The sequence below is a fragment of the Oncorhynchus keta genome, chromosome 30 (genome assembly GCF_023373465.1).
Source record: "Oncorhynchus keta strain PuntledgeMale-10-30-2019 chromosome 30, Oket_V2, whole genome shotgun sequence".
Taxonomy (NCBI): Eukaryota; Metazoa; Chordata; class Actinopteri; order Salmoniformes; family Salmonidae; genus Oncorhynchus; species Oncorhynchus keta.
Genome location: NC_068450.1, coordinates 46588212 through 46607075, shown reverse-complemented (window position 1 = coordinate 46607075; position 18864 = coordinate 46588212). Strand labels below are relative to the sequence as shown.

General features: G+C 41.3%; 1 long non-coding RNA gene across 1 annotated transcript; it reads right to left on the bottom strand.

Annotated features, from left to right (window-relative positions):
- Window positions 1–834: 834 nt before the first annotated feature.
- LOC118363113 (uncharacterized) lies at window positions 835–17953 on the bottom strand. The gene is made up of 3 exons (XR_004821353.2): window positions 17667–17953; window positions 2807–2899; window positions 835–2546 (listed from the first exon to the last, which is right to left on the bottom strand). It is a non-coding gene; the product is annotated as an uncharacterized LOC118363113 (long non-coding RNA).
- Between the last annotated feature and the right edge of the window lie 911 nt (window positions 17954–18864).

Below are 18864 nucleotides of genomic sequence, written 5' to 3'. Positions count from 1 at the left end.
ATAGTATTACCCAGCGGCAATTAAATAATTCCCTCCCGTCAGTCTTCTATTCCGGATGACCATTATTTTGGGACAGCAAGCACACAGACAGACAGACAGACAGACAGACAGACAGACAGACAGACAGACAGACAGACAGACAGACAGACAGACAGACAGACAGACAGAAAAAAGTAACAATGTAATATGATTTCAGGACAAAAAGAGTGTCTCAGTTCCCCATTTTCAGACAGAGGGTGTGTGCTTGGCGGAGTGATGTCTGTAGAGATACAGATGGATGGGGGGAGAATGAGGAGGAGAGCTGACACAGGGGCCACTGAGCTCATTTAACACCAGGCCTCTGGACAGTTTGGCAGAAGCTCTCTTGCTCTCTCCCTTTATAATGGCCTTCTGTCTGTGGCCGGCAAAAGCAGATAGACAGTGGGTATGAGGTGACTGCAGATTTCCGATAACTTCTTAAGACTTTCTGCATCAATGGGGAGCCAGTAATGACATTATATGCAGTTATTTTATCAGATTACTATGAGGAATCAGTTGGAGAGATGAGGTGAAGCTGGTTGTAGGCAAGCTAGGATGCAGGCATGGATGTGGAATCAGTGTTACAATGAAACCTATGAGGTGCAATGCTCCTGTCTCAGGCTGTTCGCAAATTATAATTTGTATTTAGTTACAGAGGATAGGTTCTTTCCCTTGAACAGAATATATGTTTTCTCCTCTCTGTATAATTGTGATGTTTATTTTTAAATTGGAATCAAGTGCAACAAGCTCCCTATAGTATGGTCATATAAATGTCTAACATAATGACAGAGTTTGACACGATTAAAAAACTGTGTGTGTGTGTGTGTGTGTGTGTGTGTGTGTGTGTGTGTGTGTGTGTGTGTGTGTGTGTGTGTGTGTGTGTGTGTGTGTGTGTGTGTGTGTGTGTGTGTGTGTGTGTGTGTGTGTGTGTATTTCCCAGGTCATGGCTATGCAGACGTCCAATGTCGAGGGGCCCACCTCGGCCATATTGTTCTACTTGACTTTGAGCAGGGTTACTTCTGGGACAAAAGCTATTATGGTCGGCTTTATGGATTATGAGGGAGGAGTGTGACCCTTGTCCCAAGGTGAAACGCTGCTGGCTGCTCCTGTTGCAGTCCATCACACTACTGTTCTCCATTACAATACAGGTGCCAACCTTGACAGCACATCACTGCTCAGCCTAAACATTGGCAAACATAAATACACTCACATGCATGTGGGTACACACACTTGCATGAATATACACACTTGTTATTGAATTGTGTCAAGCACTACCATTCTGTGCACACACACAAAGCGAGACAAGCTGCTAAATTCCATTAATGTTGCAAGCTGACATCCAACTCTGTGTCCCACAGTTGTTCTCCTTGCTTGTGGCATATGGAATTGACAATTGGGGGTAAACACTGTAAGCGGTTTTGTGTGGCCCAGGAAGGTTGAGGGTTTTTATTGAGTGCAGGACTAAAATGGCCATGTGGATTCAGTGGCTGGCTGTCTACACAATGGAAAGGCAGTGGTTGTTAAACTAAGTCTGGGTTTCCCAATAACATCAGTAACTGTAGTCTGCACCCCCCTCCCCCTCCCCACCCAATCAGATATTGGGTATAAGGATAACAAGCAATATATGCATTAGAATTTTTTTTTGTTTCGACAAACATCAACCACAAATGGTTCCAACCAATCACAATTAGCAGCTTTAAAGTCAAAATACCAAATAATTCAAATAAACAAACTACTACTAATTACAACTAACACCTCCAGTATAAATGTTTCTCACATTACATATAAACCAACATCAAAATGACTGTGTGTGTGTGTGAGTGTGAGTGTGAGTGTGAGTGTGAGTGTGTGAGTGTGTGTGTGTGTGTGTGTGTGTGTGTGTGTTATTGTTTGAATCAGTGTTTCTCTTTTTGACAAAGCACACTCTGATTTCCTATTCTGTGAGGAACCTCACGAAGCAGTTGCTGGTGGATGTGAGGTGGACAGCACATTTCTGGCACTTGGCTTTTGGTGTACCTGTGCACCCTGGAACCTTGCATTTCCCTTCTTTTCAACCATAATTATCCAGTGGGCTGTGGCATCCAGGAGCACATCAGGGACTGGAATTGGAGCAGCGGGTCCTTTTCTCCTCTTCTCCTCCTCCTGGGTGGGCTCCAGTGTAATCACTCAGAAGGGTCACTGAGCGGTTATCGTACCACTTCACAACGTGGTTTCCCCAACCATGGCCATCTTCTGTTCAAAAGATCCACGTCCTGCTCTCTTCAGCTCAGCATCGCACATCAAGTTGACGCCTGGTAGTCTGTTGCCACGGACAGTACCAGTGCAGTGAATTCCCTGCTGAGCCAATGTGAGCACAAGAGGGACACTCGTAAACCAGTTGTCGAAGAAGAGCTTGTAGTTCTCTCGATTGGGTATAGGCTGGGCCAGGCGGAGGACAACGTTGACACTTGCTCCCACATCTGCTAGCTCAGGGGGTTGTACAACTCTTCCTGTTCCTTCTGCCCATAAAATGTTGTTGTGTCCATTTCCTGCAAGTATCAGTAGATAGTAAAGTAAAAAAATCGACTATGGTCATAATTATGCATCCGAGCACGTCGCCACACTTTAGCATGATATTGCCCGAACAAAACTGCACAATAATGCCCTGAGACAACGAACCAAAAAACACAGTTTTAGTATATAAATAAAAACAAAATAAGTCTTTAAATAATCAAACATACTCATGCATATATTTTATTAATTTGAAATTATTTCAATTTAAACATGTTAAAAAGTGATTTTATCTTACCAATTGGTGGCACTGTGTCCCATGCAGCTTTGCGTCCTGAAAGGACTGCTCCACCCCCAGACAAAAGGCCACACCCACTTCAGCCCCTCATTTCTTTGGACACAGACATGTCAGGCAATATTATATAAAAATATATATATATATTTTTAAAAATTAAAGGGGCGGTGTGAGGTCCAAAAGGGTAGTTTGTTGCCTGAGGGCAACACCATGCCATAGAGAGTTATAGTACCTCATATCATCCCTTGTCTGATAAAGCCTACATTTGACATCAATGCCTTTCCCTTTCCAATCATCAAAACATAGGGCTGGTAATACGCCAACATAACCTAACAATGTAAAAATAAAAAAAATCACTAAACAGTTCAGACAGAGGTCACCTTTGTTTCTATCTCTTTGTGGCTTTGCATTACAATATCGTGGCGTGATCTGGTCTGAGGCTAGTCATGATAAAACCCTGAAATACTCTGCGGCACTCCTGAAAATCTGTCTGGCATACTCAATATCAGCTAGTCTGTGGGAATAAAGGGCATGTGTATTGACGGGCCATCCTTCTCAGCCCTCCTTGCCAGGCGAGAGTCTTCCACCTGAGGGCTCTGACATGAATACCAACTCACGGAGAAGGGGACGAGATGGGAAACAGAGATTTGTTTTTGCCAGGCTTTTAAGGTTAAAGGGGAACTGCATCTGCTGATTTAGCCTTGTTTTTTGACTTGCTCCTCAAGAAATGATGGCGGCCATGACAAAAACCTAACGTGAGTTGGCTTGGGGGTGTGGATTGATGTGGGTGTTTCTTTGGTGTTTCCATGCCACCCCCGAGACACACCCATTTGTCAGAACCTTGCCCGCTGCTGTTCCCCCCCAATCAATGACAACAAACAAAACTCCTGCAGGTTGAGTTCAGTAACTACAGGCATCTGCCTGTATGTATGTATGTATGGTGAGATGCCTTAGAATGCGAAGAATGCAATTGCTGAATTTTGTATTCTAAACTTAAGTGTTTTGCTAACTTTCAAATGTAGTAACAAGTCCATGTAGAATTAATAACCTTTAAGCAGTGTTCTGCTAATATAACAATGTGCACATTTCATTCTCATTGCTAGTGAATACGGATACTATGGGCTTTTTGTCTGGTGGTAATGGGGCTACTTTGCAAACATGTCAGAGTGGTCATACCTTTCTGAGTGGTGTATGAAACAGGAGTTTCCTGATACTGGTGTAGAATACACAGGTTTTCTTCCTCCTCATATTGACTGATACCATTCAATTCAACATTTAAAAAGACAACACAAGTAAAAGTTGAGTCTCGTGACAATTTTGTGCAGAGTAATAGGTCTCTCTCCATTTAGAGACGTCAGTATCAAGTATGTCTGTCAGTCTGGACTGCGTCACATCATCTTGCAAGTCTCTACATGTGCTGGCTCCACGTGTTCCTATTAAGACATACACACATAGTCACTGTTCTACTACCAATGACAGTTAGGATAGGTAATACAGTATCTGATGCACAAACAGGTACTACGTTTGAAGAGGTCAGACTAAACCTATCCAATCATGGTCCCCCCCATCAAACGACAGAGGCTGGCGTCTGCCCAAAACTTCAACAGTCCACTGCATCTGTAGAAATATCTAGAGTTCAGCTAGAGTTCATCAGTGACACATGGAATGAAAATGTTTTTTCAAATACTGGACATTTCTGCTGTACTGTATTATTAGTAATCACTTTCAGTCCCACAATGTGACAAGGTGAAACAATAGACAGTGATGTGGTAAATTGCATTTTGTTATAATGCACTTCACAATCAAAATGACTTTACAACTTGTATCTGCTTGGTTGGGTAAATAACCTAATAGTTTGTCAAACTGATTTTTTTTTATACAACTTTTGTAATAACACAGATTACCGTTCTTGATGAATCAGTCTGTGTCATCAGTGCAGTAACTTGGGTCAAGCTAATTCTACGCCGACACTAGTTTCCACAGCCACAATCATAATGCCTGCCTATTTCTACAATTTATTTTCTCAAAATGTGATTTTAAACCTAACCACACTGATAGCCATATGTCTAACCCTAACCTTAAGTTAAGACAAAAATACTCATTTTTGTTTTTAATGAATTTGTACAATTATAGCCCATTGTCTTGTGGCTGTGATAACTAGTGGAAACCCCAAGTCTATGCTTTACAGATCTAGATTAACTGTAGCTCCAGATTGGATTATATTCAGGCCGGTGACGCGTTACGGTTTATTGCTCCTAGTTCACTGTAGTAGTTAGACTCAGACATGAGTTATTTACCACCATACTACCAGCCATTATTTCGTTTTGTCCTAGATAATACACAACTATGGGGGCGGCAGCGTAGCCTAGTGGTTAGAGCGTTGGACTAGTAACCGGAAGGTTGCGAGTTCAAACCCCCGAGCTGACAAGGTACAAATCTGTCGTTCTGCCCCTGAACAGGCACTGTTCCCAGGCCGTCATTGAAAATAAGAATATGTTCTTAACTGACTTGCCTGGTTAAATAAAGGTAAAAAAAAAAAAAGTAAACTATGAGCTATGAACTAACTTGCAAATCTGACTTGTAGGCTAACGTTAGCTAGCCTGCTTTGCCAGCAATATCAAATGATAATGTTAAATAACCAGCAGTATCTAGATAACACACAATAAACATGTATGAGCTACGAACCAACTAAGTTGTAATATCTAATGAGCTATGCTAATGTTAGCTTAACCTTTAGCTAGCCTGCCTCACAAGCTAACATTCGCTAGCCTGCCTCGCTTTATCAAAATATAGCTACTTATTAATGAATCTTCTTAGGGCTAGGCCCCTTTATTCTCCATTTCCACCTGAATGACATGCCTAAAGTAAACTGCCTGTAGCTCAGCCCCTGAAGCCAGGATATGCATATAGTTGGTACCATTGGAAAGAAAACACTTTGAAGGTTGTAGAAATATTCAAATAATTTAGAAGAATATAATACAATAGATATGGTAGGATAAAATCCCAAGAAGAAACAACCAGAATATTTTGTTTTTTGATACCATCCTCTTAGAAATACAAGAGAAAGGTCATATTGTAAAATAGCTCCCTGGATGCAATTCCTATGGCTTCCACAGGGTGTCAGCAGTCTATGTTCAAGGTCTCAGGCTTGTAACTTCAAAAACGAATAATAAATAACAGTTTTTGTATGAGGACACAGTCTTGGAAATGTGTGTTTTTTCACGCCATGACGAAGTTCCGCACCTGCTAAAATCGGTTTCCTATTGAACATACTTCTTTCCGAAATAAATATCAGTTTGATTACATTTTAGGGTGTCTGAGGAGTACATAGAAACGTATTTTGACTTGTTGAAACATAGTTTAGGGGTAGATTTTTGGATTCCTTTCTCCGCAAGTTGACAGAGCCAACTAAACTGACTTTTTGGGATGTAAAACAATTATTTTATCTTACAAAACGACACTACATGTTATAGCTCGGACCCTTTGGAAGACAAATCAGAGGAAGATTTTCAAAAAGCAAGTGAATATTTAATCTTTATATGTGAATGTATGAAACCTGTGCCGGTGGGAAAGTATTTTGATGTGGCGCGCCGTCCTCAAACAATCGCATGTCATGTTTTCGTTGTAATAGCTTCTGTAAATCGGACAGTACAGTTAGATTAATGAGGATTTAAGCTTTCAGCCAATATAAGACAATTATATGTACCTAAATGTTTAAAATTCATAATAAATATTAGAAATTATTTGAATTACATGCCCTTCAGTTTCACCGGAAGATGTCCTTCTCGCGGGACACCGATCCTTAAGATTAACCACCAATAATGTTATCTAACGTCACTAGCTAAGTTATACCAGAGATGTAATTCTATTCCAGTATCTCTGGTTATACTCACCACTACCACCGGCCGTTGCACACCAAGCTAGCGTTACTGGTGCAGACTTAGCGACAGACAAATTCCAAAGCACCTATTCTGCATACTACTAGGGTCCTTCAACAGGGCATGCAACCATAGAACAGAGGTAGGCAACCCTGTTCCCGGACTGCCACAGGTACTGCAGGATTTTGTTCCAACTAGGCACCACACCTGACCAACTGAGCTAACTGATCAAACTCAACACACTTGGGTCTTCCAGGTCAGTTAAATCAAAAACATGAAGTGCCTGTGGCACTCCCGGACCAGGGTTGCCTACCCCTACAAAGGAACTTGGTTGTGGAGGCTTTGTCAATCCGTATAAGGCCCGTGTTCCTTTCTACGCGTTGGCGGCAATGAAACAACTGAGCCCAATTCAATGAAGGGAAGCGAAGTCGGCAGAGGGGCGATTTGCACGTGGAGTTTGGCAAAGGGGAGCAAGAATTGTTGACATCATTGTAATTCAAACCCAACCTTCCTTTACTCATTGTGATGCACAGATTCCAAAATACATTTTAGACGAGACTGACTTACCCTCTTTACACTTTGTAGTTCATTTTGACACGTGAATAAATTATGCCACATAGGGCATTTTCAAAGGGATTAGGTTATTTTATAGGGGCAGTCACTCTTTAAGATGCACAAAGAAAGGAGTGGTCCAACAGAGCATGGACTTTACTGCAGTACACTTCCCTCACCGTCACTACAGCCTCCAGCACACACCCACATACACACTCCACCTCTGCACTAAACCATTGCGGTGTGCTCACGTGCCTGCTGTTCAGGACACTCCATGGTGGTTAAGAAAGTGAATTAAAGCATGGCAGCAGATTTCAATACCCTGTGAGGTGCTGATCTCTTCCTCTAAGATAGAAGTTTATCCTAAATTGTCACTGAATATGTCAAATGGGAGACAATAGACTTGTGCAGGAGCCAACTCACGAGCCTATGCAAGTCACCCTGGACGACATTGTCTGCCAAGAATTGAGAATGATGAAGTGGACTGTGTATGCAGCATGCCTATATCAGACTGTAACTACATTGTTACTGTCTTATTCTCTAATGTAAGCCACCCCAATAAAGCTAGCATTGAGGAGCTCTCTGAATACAGTCATGTAGCCCAACAACCTTAAAAGGCTACCGAAAAAAATGGACAGCCAAAATAAAAAATAAATATATAAAACCCATTTGCTCCTGATGAATGTAATGACTTGGGAACTATCATGAGTATGCGTACTAAAACTAAAGCATGACGCTAGCCAGAGGAAATATAAAACATTTATCTGATTTGCACATGAAAGGAATTCATACTTATCTGATATACAAGTGGGAAAAGGTTTTGTGACTAAAAACAGGTAAAGTAAGGTTTAGTGACTAAAAGCATAGCTGTATTGCTTTAGGTCTCACAACAACTTGCAGCTGCCGCACATTTAAATGTATGCATGGGAGATCCAATGTTGTAATGTAGACAATCTGTACATACAAATGTCCCAAGTAAAAGTCATAAGACAGTCATTCCATATATTAAACAAGGGGGGACTATGTAAAAAAAAAAAAAGGTTTTTAAATCCTATGACACATGATGTTTTAACATTATATTATGCCTAATGGTGTGGGTCATGAAGAATATGTAGGTGATAAATCGTCTTCTCTCGTTTAACTGATAGACTGACACTATCTTTTACTTGGGGTGTTTGAATGTTCAGATTGTCTACATTAAGACGCTGGATCTCCCATGCATACATTTCAATTTGCAGCTGCTGCAAGTTGTTGTGAGACCTAAAGCAATGCAGCTATGCTTTTTGTACATACAGAGTTGGTAATGTCACAACACAGAGGCAGGAGAAGTATCAAAGAATGATGCCCCCTACAGAAATTCCAGGAATATTTGGTATTACCATTGAAGGTTTGTCATATGCAGATTTCATTGAAGGTTTGTCATATGCAGATTCTGTCCATTTAAAATGACTTTTTGACAATTATTTCCTATGATGACAGATGATCGGTTATTAACATTTTATTATGCCTAATGGTGTGGGTGATCGGGAATATGTGGATAAGGAAATGGACAGAAATCTGCATATGACGAACCTTCAACAGTAATACCACATTTTACTGGAATTTCTGTAGGTGGCATCCATTTCTCTGATGTTTCTCCTGCCTCTGTGTTAATGACATGTCCAACTCTGTATGTACCCAGCACATAAGATCCTGCACCGTATTAATAGTAGTCCAGATATTAGAGTTTCTGTAAGTGATAGCATTTCTCCCATGCTTTTCTCTTTGCCTCTGTGTTATGACATGTCCAAATGTACCCACACATAATCCTGTAGGCCTATGTTCTACAAACACAAATCATCTGCTTATTATCTGCACCCTAACCATGAATCCGTCTGATAAGATCGTAAAACCAAACACAGCTGTAAATCTAAACGAAAGTAAATCTCCGTTGTACCCGACGCAAACGCACTTCTCCGTAATTAAAGCTGATTTGGCATGATATACACGCTGCAGGCATAAGCATGATTAGGTTAGACAAATACCAGGGTCAATATTTTTGCAGGCCTGGGAAATTACTAATACATTTTATATGATAAACACTTGCACCGTCGGCAATCAAAGCATGCATGCTAAAGAGTTGTGTAGCCATCCAATTCTAGGCTACGGAGCCCCCTACTTTTAACCAACTCTATTATTGTTTACTGGTGATGGAATATCATGAAAATATTTGTCTGCTGTGTATTATTACCACAAAGAGGGATCTTGAGATATGCTGTTAGTTTCATTAGGTATTTTAGTGTGCTTGGTGTCTGTGTGATGTAGTGAGGTTGTAAAGGCCAAAGTCATTCCAGCCATGCTCTATCATTATTTTTGAAGGTACACTCTGAAATAGGAGGATATTTTGTGTTTTTCAAGTGTAAAATTAAAGAGGGCATCCCTAATGGCGAACTAGACAACAGTGTGTGTGTGTGTGTGTGTGTGTGTGTGTGTGTGTGTGTGTGTGTGTGTGTGTGTGTGTGTGTGTGTGTGTGTGTGTGTGTGTGTGTGTGTGTGTGTGTGTGTGTGTGTGTGTGTGTGTGTGTGTGTGTGTGTGTGTGTGTGTGTCAACTGATTGACTCTGTATGCATGTGTAATAAATCAGGTCGAGGAAAATCTACAGAGTTCTCCTTTAAAGAAAACCAGGAACACTGCATGAAGCCAAAACCGTGAACGTGCCTACCAAGGGATAAATTATTAAGGTTTTGTAGGTTTAATCTCATTGTTTGGCTGTGAAATCAACAAGATCTGGCGAAACTATCTCCCTCGCATTCTTCCTCACACGCTCATTGGAACCTGATAAGAAAAAAAGGTGTCGCTCATTGTGAGGTGCTTATCGCAAACACTCAATTGGTGTCATCCTCTAAAATGTGCATGTGGTGGCTGGGCCATATCGAGTGCTGATAAAAGGGATGAGTTATGAGGTGGGTGTTACAGAGGGAGGTGTGAAGAGAAAGAGAGCTAGGAGAGCCTGAGCTCTTGAAAAAAAAAAAGCATTTTAATAAATGAGTTTGCCAGTCTCACCTGGCATAGTTAAGTGTGAGAATGTGTCAGAGCGAGAGAGAGATAAAGGTAGAGAGAGAAAGGGAGTCAGATAAAGAGAAGAGACAGGGAGAGCGAGATAAGAGAGGGAGAGACAGATGATGTGGAGGGTGCAGAAAGAGGATTGAGGGAGTTGGAGAATGATATCCAAATGAGTCTTCTTAAGGGAGGGTCAGGAAATCACTGCATCCAACGCGTGAGAAGAACTGTAAATGCTTGGCTACCTTTGCCCTGTACACACAATCAAACAGTTGTGCGCACACACACGGATGAAGCACGCACGCACGCACACACACGCTCCCCTGTGATAGTCTACACCCTTTACAACGTTTTGGATTCCAGTCATTTACGCTCTTATCCAGGACAACTTACAGTGAGTGCCTTAATGAGGCTGACTCAATCGTTGCGTCATACAACATAATCATACAATACAAGCATTGAATCCTTCATTAATGCTCAAAAAACTTTTTCACTTACTCATATTGATAAGAATGGAGGCTATGTTATATCAGTTTTGCCAAATTAAATGGCATTTCAGGTAACTTAATGTTGTGCGTTATAACGTGCTGCTTAAATAGGCTCCTTAAACGTTTGAACAGGAGTCCATCAGTGACGGTGCATTCACAATTCATGACTAACGCTGGCAGGTTTGAAAATGCCTCCCGTGACACAATCTTCCCAATGATAAAATCCAGAGCAGCATGATCCAACTGGGTGGTTTAGAGAGGAGGATTTCGGGATAAAGCAGATATAAAATATGAATGGCCTCCGTATTTAGAACAAACATGGCGGTGGCCCATGAATATTTCACGCGACATGTAATGGAAAAGTATAAAAGGAAAGCAGTGACATTGGAGACCATTAGTTGCACAAAATGACCTTCTCAGACATGACTGAGTGGATGGTAATGACAAAGAGTTGATGCCAAGGCTTCACCCCGCCTCTCCTAGGCCTATGGCAAGCGACTCCACGATAGTCAAAGGCTTTGACACACACACACAACTTTGTTCATGTGTTTCACCTAACCTTATGACCAAAAAAAACACATTGCTCTAAATGTCATAACCCTCAAGTCGTCAGTGGTGTTATGTGGACTGTGTCAATGTGCATTATTTTTATATTTGACATTTACTCTACTTTTGCATATTTTTATTTATACTGAATGTTAACAGATCTTAAATCAAAACCTACTATTAGATAAAGGGAACCTGAATGAACAAATAGCAACTATTAAATACTTAATTAATTTCTTAAACAAAGTTCTGCAACACCCAATGCCCCTGTGCAAAAAAAAAGTAATTGCCTCCTTACACTCAATACCTGGTTGTGCCACCTTTAGCTGCACTGACTGCAACCAAATGCTTTCTGTAGTTGTTTATCAGTTTCTCATGTCGCTGTGGAGGAATTCTGATTCCACATGTGTTATTTCATGTTTTTGATGTCTTCACTATTATTAAAAAAAAAATGAAAAATAGTCCAAATAAAGAAAAACCCTGGAATGAGTAGATGTTAAAAAAAAACGTTTGACCAGTACTATATCTCTCTATCTGGTGTTTTCGTGAAAATAAGATCAATCAGAGTTGACGTTGAAGGATCTATAGGGTTGGGTCGTGTAGGCATAGTCACCAGCTGGGTTAGGTTTAGATGGTGAAACGTGTTTTTTTTAGATTGGGAAATGCAAGCTTCAGACAATCATGATTTAGGTCACCCAGGATAATAACGTCTGATTTAGTAAAAGAAGACAAAACTAGTTAACTCCTCGAGTGCACAAAGGTTGGAAAAGCGAGCAAGGTAGACCCCTACTTTAAATGAAATTATGGGCAGAAAGACAAAATCAACATCGAATCAGATGGCTTAGTCATCACAAAACCACTTGATGTTGCCAATTATTTTAATCATTACTTCATAAGTAAAGTGGAAGAAATGTACCTTGAAATGCCAACAACGAACAGTGAGCCATTGTGTTCATGCATTTAAAAAAACATAATGAAAGGGAAGCATTGTAAGTTTTAATTTTGTAAAGTTAGTGTGGAACAGGTGGTGAAATTATTATTGTCAATCAATAATGACAAACCTCCTGGCATTGACAACTTAGATGGAAGGCTACTGAGAATGGTAGCTGACTCTATGGCCACTCCTATCTGTCATATCTTTAACCTGAGTCTAGAGAAAGGTGTTTGGTCCTGGAGGGAAGCCACAGTATAAATTCAAGCACATAGCCAGCCATAAAATCTCCATAGACAAACATTGGCAGGAGAATGGTCTTACCGAAGAGTGACTTCCAGCAAGTCAGTTCGTCAAATTTCTGCCCTGCTTGAGCTGCCCCGGTCAACTGTAAGTGCTGTTATTGGGAAGTGGAAACATCTAGGAGCATCACTCACTACCGAGTTACAAATTGCCTCTGGAAGCAACGTCAGCACAATAACTGTTCGTTGGAAAGTTCATAAAGTGGGTTTCTATGGCCGAGCAGCAGCACACAAGTGTAGGATCACCATGCGCAATGTCAAGCGTCTGCTGGAGTGGTGTAAAGCTAGCTGCCATTGGACTGGAGTGGAAATGTGTATTTCAGTCCGAAGGACAAATCTGGGTCTGGAGGATGCCAGGCGTACACAGGCGTACACTACCTGCCCAAATGCCAACTGCACTGCAAATTTTGATGGAGGAGGAATAATGGTCTGGGGCTGTTTTTCATGGTTCGGGCAAGGCCCCTTATTCCAGTGAAGGGAAATCTTAACACTATAGCATACAATCACATTCTGTGCTTCCAACTTTGTGGCAACCGTTTGGGGAAGCCCCTTTCCTGTTTCAGCATGACAATGCCCCTGTGCACAATGTGAGGTGGTGTGGAAGAACTTGACCGGCCTGCACAGAGCTCTGACCTCAACCCCATTGAACACCTTTGGGGTGAATTGGAATACCTACTGCGAGCCAGGTGTAATCGCACAACATCAGAGTCCAACCTCACTAATGCACTTGTGGCTGAATGGAAACAACTCCCCAGCAACAATGTTCCAACATCTAGTGGAAAGCATTCCAAGAAGAGTGGAGGCTGTTGTAGCAGCAATAGGGGGGGGGGGTCACCTGCATATTAATACCCATGATTTTAGAATGAGATGTTAGACGAGCAGGTGTCCACATACTTTTCAGTCCTTCCAGGATTCCGCAATGGCATGATTCAATGCAAAATCAACCAATCAGAGCATATTTTGCAAGAGCTCATGATTTTGACCAATCCCTGTACTTTTAGTGCATAAAAGGGTCCAATCAAAAGCAGGTTTGTAATGTTGACCAAATTACTGCACTGTTACGGTGGAAAATGGCCCAATGCAAACACACCTCAACAAAGTTTTTTCCCCCTGGCCTGTCAGCGTATTCACGTGTGAAGATGATGGGTGATTGTTGATGGCTAACAGGCAGTACAATGAACATAAATCAAATCTCATTTGCCAACAAAAAAGAACAGCTAAAGACCGTGCGAAACCATTTCCAAATGTTTTGGAAACAAGAGAAAGTCGACAATCAACGGTAACTTCGAAACAGCAAAGCATATTAGAATGTCAGAACAGATCCAACAGGAGCGGCAGATCACCATGACTGAACTGGTAGCAGGGAAGACAGTGGCGAGCGCTGGAAGAATCAAGGTGAGTGGCGTTTTACTCAAACTTTTACTCCGCTCATCTTGGCTTTAGTAGGGTCGTCGACACTCTGCTCTCCCCAGTCTGTCAATGGAGAGTGCTCCTCAAAGCACTGAGTGTAATTTGTCATCTTTGCCGTTTTAAACTCTTTGTGAAACTTAATACGGATCACGAAAGCACAATCTTTCTAGATTTAAAAAAAAAATGTTAATACTGTTGTAAAAGTACATATCAACCACAATACTCTATTTTTACTTGTTCTGTTATTTTTCTCCTTCACCACCCTTTTAGAAGAAAAATATGCTAAATAAATAGTGATCCTCAAATTGAAAGCGATTGATCAGCTTTTAATTTATTTATTATTATTATTTATTATTTTTTTTGTGAGAGAGAGAGAGTGGGAGGTGTATCTCGTGTTGATAGCAAGCCCCAAGCCTGATGGAGAGGTGTGTTTGTGAGTGAATGTGTGAGTGGATTATGACAGAGCTGTTTTATCAGGAAAATAAACAAAATGAAGCACTTTATTTTTGTATTATGTATTCTGCTTAAAATCGTCCTAAAACTGAGCACATATGACTTTTTATTGCTTTATATGAAATGCAAAAAGTATCACAGAATTTCGTAAAAGCTGCCACAAAATCAAGTATTTTTGGCCACAGAATTCACCAAAAAAATGTTTTCGCAAAATCCTGGAAGGCTTGACTTTTTGCTCATGTAGTGTACACCGGTTTTCAGCCAATCAGCATTCAGCGCTTGAACCACCCAGTTTATAATGGGAAATATAGAAGAGCTCAATCAACTGTCTTTACTGCATGTACTGTTGAACTTGCTTGCAACCAACATCAAACTTGTGGCTTTCACACAATTAATGATATGTTTTTTTTTGTCATAATATTAATAATATAATGATGATGATGATTTGTATTTATGTTGAAATTTGCTGTCGATGGCTTCCCTAGTAGACAAATAAGATGATCCCGGATAGGTTTCTTCTCCATTTACACTTTTCTTTGTGGCTTTTAAATGAACTAGAGGTGTAGCACACATTTCAGCTCTAATTTGTAAGTCGCTCTGGATAAGAGCGTCTGCTAAATGACTTAAATGTAAATGTAAATGTAAAGTGGGCTGCACCTCTCCATTCATTTCACAGCTCCCTGCCAAAAGGCAGAACACCTCAATGGCCCTTTACTTCACAGGCAGAAAATAGAGGAATTCACTTTTGTAATAAGGATATAATGGACACAAGAAGAAACAAGGCACTTGGATAATCAAGTCATGTCTCATTGGAAAAGTGAAAAACACTTTGGACTTTTCTCGTTAAAAAAGGTCAGAACTGCCATTGCCAATACAGCATGGCCCCGGGACGCATAGTTACCCTTTCAATAGGATTTCACTCTTCTTTATGTCTTGTAGTTCTAGATCTGCCACTGTAGGATCTTGTTTGATTAAGTTGACAGAGTTGAACCAGACAAATAGGCTTGTTTGGTGGTATCACTTGTCCAAGAATACTGTCTATCACCAGCAATGGTAGAGGAAAGCGGTTTATCCGGACTTTCAACCAAATGCATGTTTACTGGCTGACCTCAAATATATAGATCCATCCACAAACACACACACAACCAACTCACCCACCCACCAACACGCACAAATACACAAGCACGCATCCAACCCGCACACACACACACACACACACACACACACACACACACACTTTCAACCACCCACCCAGAGGCTCGCACTCACAAGCACACACACCTGCACCCACACATGCTTGGACGCATAAAAACACACGCCATGCACCTCCACTTTCAAGCTTTAATCCGGGAGGCTTGCCGTCTAGCAGAGCTGAATAAATAACCAGTTATATCATGTTGTACTTTGTGTATAGCTCATTTCAAGAAACTGTGTGGCTTTCTTTTCAGAGGTGATGGAGGGGAAGGGAAAAATCAATAGGTAGAATAATGATGCGAGTCCTGTCTGCGCTGCCTTTCTTCCTTTATATTCAGAATCATCCGTTAAAAGACACAGCCTTTGGACCTCAAAACTAATTTCATTCATCTGCTCTCTTATTTACTTGGTGCTGAGGTTGGATTGAGTGTGCAGGTGTGCGTGTGTTTGTGGCAGAAGGCGGAGATGGGGGAGTTAAAGGGAGGGATGGAAAGACACAGAGAGAGCCTGATGGAGTGTGATGGAGAGAAAGAGAAGAGAGAAGCCAAGAAGCCACTCAGTGTGCCTTTTCAAAGCCTCCTCGATGTAGCAAAACGGCAACAGCAAAATAACTATTTTGGCTAATGAGGTGGTTAGCGGTCCGTGGGCTTTCCTCCCTGCATAATAATAAAAGAATAAGGAAATGTACTGACACAGAAGGAAGATAAAAGGATTTGTAAGGGTATGTAAGTACAGAAGAGGAGTTGAGAAGCCAATCAATAATTCATTTACTTTCAACCAGTCAAGGGCAATTAACACGCTTTTTCTCCCCCCCATTACCCGCGTAAAAGGAGCAGTCGCCTCGAGAAGGGCTCAAAGGTGGATGACAGGGGAGGCTTTGAGGAATGTACAGTCTATGACACACATGTTAGTTATTTGTTTCTTTGGGGGTCAAACACCTTTAAAACACATTTTAAGAGCTTGTCTGTGTTTATGTGTGTGTCTGTAATTAGCATAATTTATTTATTTTACCTTTATTTAACTTGGCAAGTCAGTCAAGAACAGATTTTTACCCTGTCAGCTCGGGCATTCAATCCAGCAACCTTTCGGTTATTGGCTCAACGCTCTTACCACGAGGCTACCTGCCACCCTGTAGACACAAGTCTTGAATTTTATAGACTGCCTCATTTTCCCCCAAGCCCATCCATTACATGCACCATAAATGTAGGCACCTGAACAGCATCACAAGTCTCAGTTACAAGATGAATGTGTAGATGTGTGTTTGTAGTCCCGCTATGAGTGAAACAGAAACCGGCAGAGATCATTACAGCTGTGAGAAACTGACAGCTCTGTCATGGATAACAGTAGTGTGTCTGGTGACCCTCTGTGCCGGCCCCAGCCACCGTACTCCAGCCTACCAAGCACAGTGGGACTGAACATCTCACTCTCGAACTGAGAGGCCAGTGACATTCTGTCATGGGAGCTAGAGGGGGATTTAGGCTACACCTCTTGTGGACCTCTAGACTGGAACAACATGGAACCTCATGTTGAGTTTGCCAGAGAGTGTTGAGTGCATGGGGTTAAAACATCATAGCTTGAGAATCAGTGCACTGCCTGACTCGCTCTGTCCCCCTTTGTATGTGATATACAAGTTGACCGAGCAGGAAGGCATTGGGGAAAATTGAAAAGTGGGAGAGAGAAAAAAAACTGGAAAAAAAACCTCCAACTGCTATTTCTAGATACCTCTTCCCCCCGGTGTGTGTACGTTAGAGATGAAGACAGTCTCAGATTGGAATCCTAATTTCCTTTTTTCAAATTACGTTTTCACAATGGAGTCATTCATACAGACGACAGTACAGGTGTAAACCGATCGAGTGGTCCAATACTGCCTCCTTGTGGATGATTGAAATACATTTAGATTTCAGTGAATTTCCCATGATCCAGGTAGGAGGCTGTCAACACTGGAGGCTGCTCAGGAGTGATTTAACCAGGTAGCCAGCCAGCCTTGATGAAGGCTCTATGCTGAAACACATAGGGGTTGTAATCTGCTATAAATGTCTGTAAAAGAAGTGGAAGTAAGAATAAGCATACCAGTGTTGTCCATCTTAGCCAAAGCCATTTGCCGCCTTCCACTTTTGACCTCTGACCTCCCTCTAGGCCAGCCAGCTCGACCGTTGCTTGGTTGGTAATTTAGTCCATTCTAGGCCAACCAGCACCAACGTTCCCTGGTAGACCAGTCTAGGCCATCCTGCTCTAGTATTGCCTGGTAGTTCAGTGGTTTAAGTTGAGTACTTCAACGGGACTGAAGTCCCACATTAGTCCATCTAGTCTCTATGTGTAGGAGCACAACAACCTGACCATCTCTCTCACCACGTGGTATCAAGAAACCCCAAATACAAGAGGCTTGACACACCCTTCATTTTATCAACTCTAAACAGGAAATTGCCTCACAGTAGCCTTCAGAGTATACTTACTATCATCTACTAGTGTAGAGAGTGATTGTTTGGTAGTATCTTAACTCAATGCGCTATGAACTGCCAATACTTAACACACAACATTCAGATCTTTAAGAAAGATGGTAAAACTGTCTGCCATATACAGTACATTACAGGCTTATTCTAAAATGAATTAAATAAAAACATTATCCTCGGCAATCTACACACACCCCATGTTGACAAAGCGAGAACAGGTTAAGAATTTTTTGCAAATGTATTACAAATAAAAAACAGAAATAGTATTCAGACCCTTTGCTATGAGACTCAAAATTGAGCTCAGGTGCATCCTGTTTCCATTGATTATAATAGAGATGTTTCTACAACTTCATTGGAGTCCACCTGTGGTGAACTTAATTGATTGAACATGATTTGGAAAGGCACACACCTGTCTACAGTATAGTTGCTATGGTCATCAAAAGCTTCACCCACAAGGCACAGGAGCTGCATCGCACATGGACAGCCAGATGTATTTAACATTATAATGACAGATAAACATAGTCAACTTTCTGAGACATTAATTACATGGGTGGATGTACTATGTTGTGTGTGTCAGAGAGAGGTCACTAGATAGCAGTTACAGTTGAAGTCGAAAGTTTACATACACTTAGGTTGGAGTTATTAAAACTTGTTTTTCAACCACTCCACACATTTCTTGTAAACAAACTGTAGTTTTGGCAAGTTGGTTAGGACATCTACTTTGTGCATGACACAAGTCATTTTCCCAACAATTGTTTCACTTATAATTCACTGTGTCACAATTCCAGTGGGTCAGAAGTTTACATACACTAAGTTGA